At 36.4% G+C, this 10,880-nt stretch overlaps 1 long non-coding RNA gene across 1 annotated transcript; it reads left to right on the forward strand.

Moving 5' to 3' along the window:
- The first annotated feature begins 1,501 nt into the window (after positions 1 to 1,501).
- LOC109243459 lies at positions 1,502 to 7,031 on the forward strand. The gene is made up of 4 exons (XR_002070568.1): positions 1,502 to 1,599; positions 5,978 to 6,253; positions 6,336 to 6,455; positions 6,534 to 7,031. It is a non-coding gene; the product is annotated as an uncharacterized LOC109243459 (long non-coding RNA).
- The last annotated feature ends 3,849 nt before the right edge of the window (positions 7,032 to 10,880 follow it).

Genomic DNA, 10,880 nt, shown 5'->3' on the forward strand with positions numbered 1-10,880 from the left:
ATTTGTTTATGATCTGACAAATGACTAAAAAAAATTGTTCATTCTGCACAATTTTTCTATTATATTAATTTTTGGGCAGCCAAGAATTCCAACACTATCTACTTTATGTCTAGTGTCTAAATGCTATTATCTATATTTTTAAATATATTTATCTTTTGGTTCAGAAAATGAAAATTCCTGAGCACCGAAAATAGACTTCTTCCCCGTCGAGTGGGGTATACAGATGAATTTATAACTGGCATAGATGAGTTTATTAAATTTGCTTGTAGTCAGCCTAAGTACTTGTCCGAGGGAGTCATAAGGTGCCCTTGTAAGCGTTGTAAAAATATGAAGCACCTAAAACAAGATGAAGTTATTGTGCATGTTTTTCAAAAAGGGTTCACGCCAGGATATTGGTATTGGACATCGCATGGAGAGGAATTAAAGCACCTCCAATTGATTTGAATGAACATATCTATTCAGGTGCTTCGAGTAGTCATCAAGGGTATAACTTTGACAGACCTTCAAGCAGTCAAAGTAATATTCTTGGGGAAGACTATGAACATGTAATAGATATCAAAGTATGATTTATGATGCTGGTGGTGTAGAATTTGGGCATCAATTTGAACCCAATATAGAAGAGTCCCCGAATATGGATGCTACCAGGTTTTACAAAATGTTGAATTCAGCTCAACAACCTTTATGGCCTGGATGTAAATATTCGGAGTTGTCTACGGCTGTTAGAATGATGAGTATTAAATCCGAATACAATATGTCCCAAAGTTGTTTTAATGCAATGGCACAATTAATGAAGTATACAAGTCTTCCAGATAATAAGATACCTCTAGATTACTATCATGCGAAAAAGCTAGTTTCAGGACTTGGTCTAACTAGTCAAAAAATTGACTGTTGTGTTAATGGATGTATGTTGTATTACAAGGTTGATACAGAGATGACAGAATGTAAGTTTTGTAAAGAACCTCGCTACAAAGAACGTGGGCGCAAGAAGGGTAATAAAAAGGTTCCTCGGAAGACAATGCATTACTTGCCGCTTATTCCTAGGCTTCAACGACTATTCTTCAAGTCGGTCAATCCCAGCCTCATAATACTACATCTCAACCTCAATCTAATGAATCTCAACCTATAAATCAAGAAACTGAACCGCTGATGTCTCCACCGGCCAATATGGCTCCAGCCACCTCGTCTAGAACGGTTGGCAATGGCGATGATGAGCATCGAATGTGGATTAAACCTGATGCAGATGGGTAATTGTACTAACTTGTATTTTTATTATTATATAAAAGAGTGAAAGATTCGACATTTTTATTCATGACTTACATAGTGTTTTGTGTGTGTGTGTGTGTATATATATATATATATATATATATATATATATATATATATATATATATATATATATATATATATATATATATATATATTTTAAACATTATTTCTTCAAGAAAATAACATCATATTCAGTGTTGATAATATTGTATTTTCCTTTATTTCCAGAAAGAAGCTACTGGAAAAGAATCTTCAATTGCGGAATTTTATTTTCAGACTCATCGCACAAAAAAAAAAGAATGTTGGGTAAATGAGAAAGCTGAAGCTGCTTATGTAAGTGTTCCTTCCTTTACTTTTTTCCGAAACATTACTTCAGTGTCAACATTATGATACAAACAGCTATGCCACGGGTTTAAATTTGAACTGCCTTAGTGCCATTTTGAAACTAGATATACGGCATCTGTGTTTCTGCGATTTTAATTTTTAAGGGTATCAGCATCGAGGTTTACATCAATCAACATTTCAGTTACTCCCAATGCTAAAGGGAAACTATCAGGAAATTAAGAGAAATATGTAGTAATTTCTCCAGCCTAACGAGAAAAGTGAGATTCTATTATGCTTACTGTTGAAGTAGTGAATATCGTCGTGTTTTATGGTCAACCATATCCCCCACTAAAATCACCTTATCAGTAATTAAACAGCTACTTTTTCACAAAGCGATTAATAAGTCAAGATACTTTCTTTCCCAGTATCATCATTTTGGTTCAACATTATCTTCTGCTTCTTTCCACAACTCCTTCTATCAATAAAGAAAGCAGCTTCTCAATTATTTGCAGCATAGCCTCTTCTTTCTTCCCTCTCATTTCCTGTACTCGATTCAATCACTCAGCAGTAACTCTTTCCAGGTGAAGTGGTCTTATCGCCAGTAACTAAAGAGCTACTAATCATCTTTTTCCCCCTTCCTTCTCTGTTCATTACTGCCTGTGTGCTTATTCACTGTCCAATTCAATATACAAGAGGATCATATGTATGCTGAAGTCTTGCATAGCTGAACAGTAGGCATTTGTCAACACACAAGGAACGGCAATAAGGAAATGACTGAAATTTATAGATACAACAAAGAAAATAAGCAAATTAACAAAAGATATATTCAACAAAAGAACCCACAGGAGAACAAATTATATCTAAGTTGCAAAAGAATATGACAATTAACATGGAAAATAAATGTTCTCTGAAGAATATAATGAATACAGCAATCAATGTGGAACTATTGGAATAAAAAATACACTACAGCTCAAAACTGATAAGTAGGTACTCACTGGAACCAAGCAGAAAAACTTAGCTCAAATTGTGCAAATTTTGCTATAAAAATACTGCCGAAACTGAAGCTATTCTTCAAATTCTCGTCCAAAGCTGCAGATTTCAGCAGCTTAAGCAGGAGAAACAGGGTAGAAATTTACTCTTAAACACTCCTCCAAACTCGGTTCAACGCCCTCTAGATTCAGCCCCTCAAGCTACTGTTTTCCCAGCTCAAATGTTGTTCCCAGGTTGTTTCAAAATCCAGCAGCAGCTGACCAAACTTCAGCAGTAAAACACCCTTTAAACCCTTAGTAGCCCCCAGTGGTATAAAACATTAGGCCTCTTTATTGTTCAATATATAAATATGATTAAAATGGTATTGACTTGGACCTTGATTTCAAGCAAGTTTAATGTAATGATATGATACACTGTTGAATTTAGAGCAGGGTTTGAATTTGTTGGTCACTCTCTTTGTCTGCTATTATTTCTATTTCATTGTTGCAACTTTCAGTTATTTGCTTTGTTTCAATTCAATAGTCAATTAGATGTTAAAGTTCTTCTTTGAATGAGATTGTGGATTTGTTATATTCCTGCTCCCTTCCTCCATGAATATTTCTCCCATTCCTTAACGCTGATTTTTGGGTTGTTCCGGAGAAATGACATTCGGGAATCCAGTAAAATTAAGATGTCCATGTTGCACTACTAAAAAACGGCCCATTTCAAAATTGTAGTCGGAAATTTCCGGCGGAATCGGTCGGAATATGCATAAAAATATATTTTTCAATTTTTGATAATACTTACGACTAATATTCCGTCTATGTCCGTCGTAAATTTTGGCGGAAAATTCCGCGTCACTTGTAGCAACCAATTCGGTCGGAAACAATTACAACAACAACAACAACAACAACAACTACCCAGTAAAATCCCACATAGTGGGGTCTGGGGAGAGTAATGTGTACGCAGACCTTACCCCTGCCCCGATAGGAGCAGAGAGGCTGTTTTCGATAGACCCTCGGCTCAGAAAGACAAAAATAAAGTAAGAAAAAACAAGAGGAGAGAATTCATTACTAACTCCAGTAGAAATCGTAATAGTAACAGAAACATAAAAACCGAAAGATGAATGACATGCAATAACAGTAACCATAATCTAAGGCCCGGGGCTAAGACAAACAACAAGAATAGTGTGGGTCCAACATAAACTGTAAACCATCTAAGACCAATCCTAATCCAACCCCGCCTCACCCCGGAATGAAGTAATGAAAGCTTTACTACCCCTATCCTACAACCTTAATGCTTGACCTCCAGGCCTTCCTATCAAGGGCCATGTCCTCGGCAATGAGCAGTCGTGCCATGTCCTGCCTGATCACCTCTCCCCAATACTTCTTAGGTCTCCATATACCTCTTCTCGTACCCACCACGGCCAACCGAGCATCGAGTCTTCTCCTCTACACGTGCCCGAACCATCTGAGCCTCGCTTCCCGCATCTTGTCATCCACGGGGGCGACGCCCACCTTCTTCCGAATATCCTCATTCCTAATATTGTCTATCCTAGTGTGCTCGCACATCCACCTTACCTCAACAAGAATAGTGTGGGTCCAACATCTCGGTCGGAAACAATTAAAAAAAAAGAAATAAATAAAAGAAAAATAGCAACCGATTCGGTCGGAAATGTTTAGTAAAACGAGGTTGACTACTTTTGACCAAATTACCGACCGAATCGGTCGGAGAGTTTTTTAAAAAACCCTCAGCAACTTCCATTTATTTCCTTTTCCTCTTTTCTTCCTTCTCTCTTCTCTTTCTCTCACTTAAACTTCCCCCCACCTAAACCCGCCACTTCCATCAACGAGCAGCACTCGCCAGCGCCGCTGCAAGTCCGTCGAGATCCTCGACTGCCAGGTAAGTTTCCCCCACCCAAACCCTCCTTTGTTATAAGAATTTAAGGATTATTGCAGATCTGTTGCTCTGTGTTCCAGTTGTTAAAACAAAAGAGTTATTTGAAAATCATCACTATCTTTGCGATGGCTATTCTATTAAAGAGAGGAAAAAAGATTCAATTGCAGGATAAAAGGAAGGCCCCGACTCTTCATAATAAAGTAGGGTCCCAGTTATTCTATTAACCCCCGTACCCAACTGATCTGCTCCATTTTTCCCCCTCTTTCCTTTGATAGTTCAAAGATGACAAACAGCTTGGTCATATAAATGTCAAATTATATAAGGAGTTGAACTGAGGTTAAAGCATATCTCAAATAAAAATGGAACCAATTGAAAATGCATATAGAACCACGTACGTAGTTTCCTACACCTTTACTCGAAGTTCCTTCATTGGGTCAGGTGTCAATAACGCTCGGATTGAGGTGTTAGGTGTTTGCCATAATTTTCTTATCATATTTGGTTTTCCTATCTCTTGAAGGAAAAGGGCAATATAATTACCTTAACTGAGTTTTCCTCTTTGTAAAAGGAAATTATAAATCTCCAACATTTGGCTAGTCCTTTTTCTTGTAGGAAAAGGTTTGGACTTCTATAAATTGAGGATCCTTCCTTCTCATTCAGTAGCATCCACAATGTAGCCATAGGGGGCTTGAGAGTCGTGTCTAAGGGGAAAACTTTACGGGACAATTGTCAGTGTGTCACTTGTGTTTGCCCCTTCGTGAGGTTGTTCTCTCGATATTTTGTACTCTCTTTTTATTATAGTGGATTGCTCATCGCCGCTATGGACGTAGGTCAGTTGACCGAACCACGTCAAATGTTTGTGTCTCTTTTGGTAGATTTCTCTTTTGTTATCTGATTTATCGTCGTTGAAGGTTTGCTTTACTAGCTTCCGCATGACACCTGATTTTTTTTGGTCCTAACATGAGGTGACAATTGGGCCCTACGCACAAGAAAGAAACATTCATACAATTACCCAAGGAATCTTAGCACAACATAGAAATAGTAGAAGCTTAATTACCTGCATGCCACAAACTACTATTTGATCTCCTTCATGGAGCACACCATTGACCAATATCACATCAATGGTTGTTCCATGACCTTCAAATAACTCTATTGCATGAAATTATACTGACGTTGGTTCTGTGATTATTGTAATAAAAAGTTGAAAATCAAGTTCAATCTCATTGAACCTTCACTTGAAGAAACCAGTATTTATTTGGCTAAGTGGACAATGAATTCGAGTTCATGTTATGTGTTGTTGAATGACTGGATTTCAGTTTGTGAGAGGAATAATTTGAAGGTTATTATATGGTGGTTCAATTGTGGTCGTTTAGAAAGGACTCGAATCGATGACCCGTGGATTTCTTGGAGAAAGATACCGTATAACATCAGAGAGAAAATGTGGAATCAATTTAGGGTAAAAAATAATTATATTTATTTAATAATTATCGTCTTCATATAATGTTACTTTTTTATATTGTAGACAAGGTGTACGCATCCTCAGCATCAAAATGCAATAAATAGTATTTTCGAGAAGAAAGCTGCTATAAGGATTAAAGATACTATGTGCGCTGCTCGGAATTCCGGTATTATGCCGGACTGGTTAAGAGAAGATGTTTGGGATAAACTTCTTGAGAAATGGAATACCCCAGAATGGAAGGCAAAGACTGAACAAGCAAAGGCAAACCGTGCATCTAAAAAAGGTGGCTCGTTGTACACACGAGGTTCGATTACTTTTGAGGCCCATAAACTAAGAATGGTAATTATTTATGAAAAATTTCTTAGTTTTACATATAGAATTTTACGTTTGTAAAGTCCAACTCATACTTTTTCTTATGAAGGAAAAGGAAAGAGGGCGAGATGTGAATTACGCTGAGGTCTTCGAGGAGTTGCATAAGAAAAAGAAAAAGGATGGTACAAGAGAACACTGGGTGAAATAAACGCGTGCATTAGACACATATGTAAAATTCTAACTTCATAATTATTTATGGCTTATAAATATTAGTTTGTTTACATAATAGTTATATTTTTTATTTCAGGAAGATTACCATAAAAGGTTGGAAGAATGACAACAAACTCAGCCTCCTTCAACTCAACCAACACTTGATGATATGGCTTCATTGTGGATAGAGGCAGCGGGTGGAGCAAACAAAGGCAGAGTCTACGGACTAGGAGTACATCGACCTACAGGTCATCCAAACACACTCTTAGCCAATTCTTCTTCTCCTCAAAATCAAGAACAGATGGAAGATATGAGAAACAAAATTCGTGAATTGAAGCAACAATTGGACTCCAAATACGGAACATTTCTTAAGATGCAGAAATTCATGCGTAAACATGGGCGTGATTTATCTGATGATAAGGATGAACAAACTGAATCTGATGTGTAGTAGTTTAGTTGTGATGTTTTGGTTGATTGGTAAACATGATTGTGAGAGACAACTTTATGTATTGCTTTTAAACTTGAATATGGGCTGCTATTTGGATGTTTTTATGCCCAAAATTGTTAGGTTTAAATGTTGGTATTGTTGGTTTAAGTTGTGTTGATGGTTAGCATTATTGGTTTAGAATTTGTTAATGTATTGTTAAGTTAGATAGTGTTAATGTATTGTTGGTTCGTATTATTGTGTTAATGTATCGTTGGTTTAGATTGTTGGTTGGTATTTTTTGTTTGTGATAGTTTGACAGGTGGGGTAGCTCGAAATTGGGTAGAATTCTGCCCAGTTTTGTACAAAATTCCGACTGAAACGATCGGAAAGCTCCCCAGATTTAACAATAAATTGTCAGATTTTCGAATGATTCGGTCGGACATTTTTTCAAAAAAAATTAATATTCAGAAATTTTCAACGGATTCCATCGGAAATTAAATAAAATTTAATTTTTAATTTTAATTTCCGACAGATTCGGTCGGAAATTTCAAAACATGCTTGGAATCTTGGAGCCATTCAGTTGGAGATAAGTTATTTTTCATTTCCTTCTAACACATCATATAATACAACACCCAGATAAACATAGTAAAATAATATGATTTTTCCAGCAAGATTTTGGTACTGTACCTTGGTTATAAGGAAAAATAACTGAATTAAATAATTGTTTCAAGCAAAAATCAATCACCAAATGTCCTGAAGGAAAAATTACAAAATTTTAACAACTCATTTATCCGCATCCATCCGTAAATTTTATGCCATGTTTGATGACAACACCACTTATCTCTACGTTTTTGAAACTTATTCGAGTAAATTTAACATGAAAAGAAAGATGCAAGTTACAAAGTCTTGTTACATTTCCATAACTCTCCATATATAATAGCCTAATTATGCTAACACAATAACAACGCCTTGGAAATTTGCATAGGCATGAATAGACTTAAAAACCATACCCAACATCCATCTTTATGTCCCTTCCACAGGCCAACAAAAAAGCTGGTCACTCATCCTAGAGTGCAATCTAACTCAAGAGAAAACACGGAGGGTGGGAGACAAACTACCAGTCACATGGTAAATAAGAATTTACTAAAATATTCTTTTAAATATTATTCCCAGATTTCCCAACAATTATTTATGGTCTAATTGGTGCGCCTTTTGTTTTAATCGTAAAGGGTATACATCTCAGTGACAACAACTTGAATAGGTATCTTAGTATGAATATTGTTATCTTTTTCAAGTACAAAGTACTAAAGCGTCATACAAGGATACAAAGAGAGAGAGAGAGAGATAGAGAGGCAGATAACGCGACAGGCACCAGAACGAGCAACTGTGCGCCTAGCTTTAAGTGAATACAGGTCTCCACAAGTTTATTGATTAAAGAATAAATTACAGCTCCTTTCTCTCAACATGGTCATAGGGAAAAAAGGCTACAAGAGATGAAGATCGCAACTAAGTTTAGATGCTAATCAGAAGATAAAAAGAAGGACGAAAATCAAGCTTATTCTTGAATCATAACTGAAAAATTCAAAAAAAATAGAGAAGCTACTGGACACGCACAAAGATTTCAAGGAAATAACATGGTTCACTTAAAAAATCAAGAACACAGTAAAACTCACAAGAAGTGAAAACATAATTTACTTTAAAAAAGTTGGTACAGCTTCAAGTAGAGTCGTAAAAACAATTTAGTTCAATTTAATTCACATACAAACTCTTGAGTAACATACTGCAGTACACATAAATCTAAAGGAGGAGACAAAGAAGGAAGCAAAAAATACTCATTTGTTTAAGCTAGCAAGCAGAGACACCAAAAGGAACAGAGTAGTAAGCCAGCAAGCAAAAAAACGAAATGAAAACCCAAACAGAACAGAACTATTGCAGATATTATTGGCAGTCACTCCTAATCAGATATCCATCCAAAAGCAGGTGTTACATATTTAGAAGAACAACTGACAGCTGCAGAAGCAAGAACCGGTTCGTCTTCCAAATCGATAGAGGATGAGAAAGCGCGTATTGAAGAGAGTGCGAAGGGAAAAGGCGTTGTAGGGTTATTTTGGGTAGACTGAAAACGTTTAGGGTTATTTTCAGAAAATTCCATCTACTTAAACCTAATACACGTGGGTTGCACCTAAGCTTTTCATTACGTGTGAGCATAGTTAGTGTAAATGTGGTTTGAGGCTATGATGTGATGTGGCCCCCACCTAAGTTTTTTCCATCCATTTTCTGTTTCCCATCCACCTCTCTATTCGAAATAATTACTCCAAGTGAAAGCTTTTTGAATTGGTTAAATTAAATCCAAAAAAAAAAAAATCAAACTATTTTATTTGGTGTTTTTATAAAGTTTGACTTTTCATTTAATAAGGGAGCTAATGATTTTATATTTACAATTACTTAGTTAGATCCTCAGTAGTACTTAGCAATTCGCTAGAACACCCACTAAATCAGTCAAACCCATCCTATTAAACTGCAGCCATTAGTCGAAGGTTATAAGTTTGGACGAAAACATCAAATACAGGAAACAACAATTGAAAATAATCTGGAAAGAAACCAAAAATTAAGAACCTGACCAAAGAGCTAACTTCTGGGATTCCTCATTCATGAGTCCCTGTTGCAAACGGAAAGAGAGAAAATCTGTGATTTAACTTCACAAGCATACACTAAATATCTAGAGAAGTGTCACGTGTCACTTATAACTCGTCGCAAAGTAAATACCTCAGTGGCCTCCAACTCTATGCAAAGCCAAAAAGAACACCATCCGCACCTTTTCCACTGTCTTTGGCTTCCCGATCATGCATTTAGCCACTATTGCATCATATACTTCTTTCACATATCTACTGCTTATTCAAAGGAAACAAACTAAAAATAAAATGAATTATACCTCCCAGCCTCAACATCAACATTTTAAGTGACAAATGAAGACATCAAGAGCCTTCTCCTGAATTGGTGCAGTTGAATCTGCTACAGTCTTCCTACAAGATAGCCCTAAAAATTTCCAAAAAGAGGAAGTCTTTCATCAAATACGATCACATTACACCAACATATAGATTGCCACAAAGGAAATTTTAAACAAAGTAAACCAGATCTAATTATTGGGATCCGACCTAGTACAAGAAGCTATGGACAAGGTCCAGTTGATCGGACAGAGATTGCTTACAGCTCAAAGTAGAAAAAAAATCTTATGCTGATAAGAGAAGAAGAGATTTAGTGTTCACAACTGGGGACAAAGTGTTCCTACGAGTCTCCCCTATGAAAGGTGTGATGCGGTTTGGAAAAAGAGGCAAGTTGAGCCCCACGTTTATAGGACCGTATGAGATACTAGACCGAGTGGGAGTTGTGGCTTATCGTTTGGCACTTCCTCCTGAGTTGTGCTTTATTCATCCAGTGTTTTGTGTCTCAATGCTAAGAAAATGTATATCAGACTCATCTCAGGTGCTTGAAGCACCAACTATACCGCTTGATGAGAGGTTGTCTTACGAGGAGGAGCCGATGGCAATTGTTGATAAGCAAATAAGAAAGCTACGGTCAAAGGAAATTGAGTTCGTAAAAGTCTTATGGCGAAATCATACAGTTGAAGAAGCTACTTGGGAAATAGAAGACACTATGCGAGTCAAGTACCCCCATTTGTTTCAGTCTACAGGTACATACTTGAGTTAAATTCGGGGACCGAATTTCATAAGGTGGGGAGGATGTAATACCCTATATTTTTAAATAAGGGTGTATTGGTCATAATAATAATAATAATAATAATAATAATAATAATAATAATAAAATAACTTTAAAAAAAAAAGAGATAAGTAAGGCAAAAAGGGCTGAAGCCCATTTGCCAAAAGAAAAGAAAGGGCAAAAAAAGAGGCTGCCTATTTCATTGAAGCAGAAGCTTCAGAACGTCGAGAAAAAAAAAACAGAATTCCAAAAGGGAGAAGAAGAAAAGAAGAAAAAGGCAGGAACCAAACCTTGAGAAAT

The sequence above is a fragment of the Nicotiana attenuata genome, unplaced genomic scaffold (assembly GCF_001879085.1).
Source record: "Nicotiana attenuata strain UT unplaced genomic scaffold, NIATTr2, whole genome shotgun sequence".
In the NCBI taxonomy this organism is placed as follows: domain Eukaryota; kingdom Viridiplantae; phylum Streptophyta; class Magnoliopsida; order Solanales; family Solanaceae; genus Nicotiana; species Nicotiana attenuata.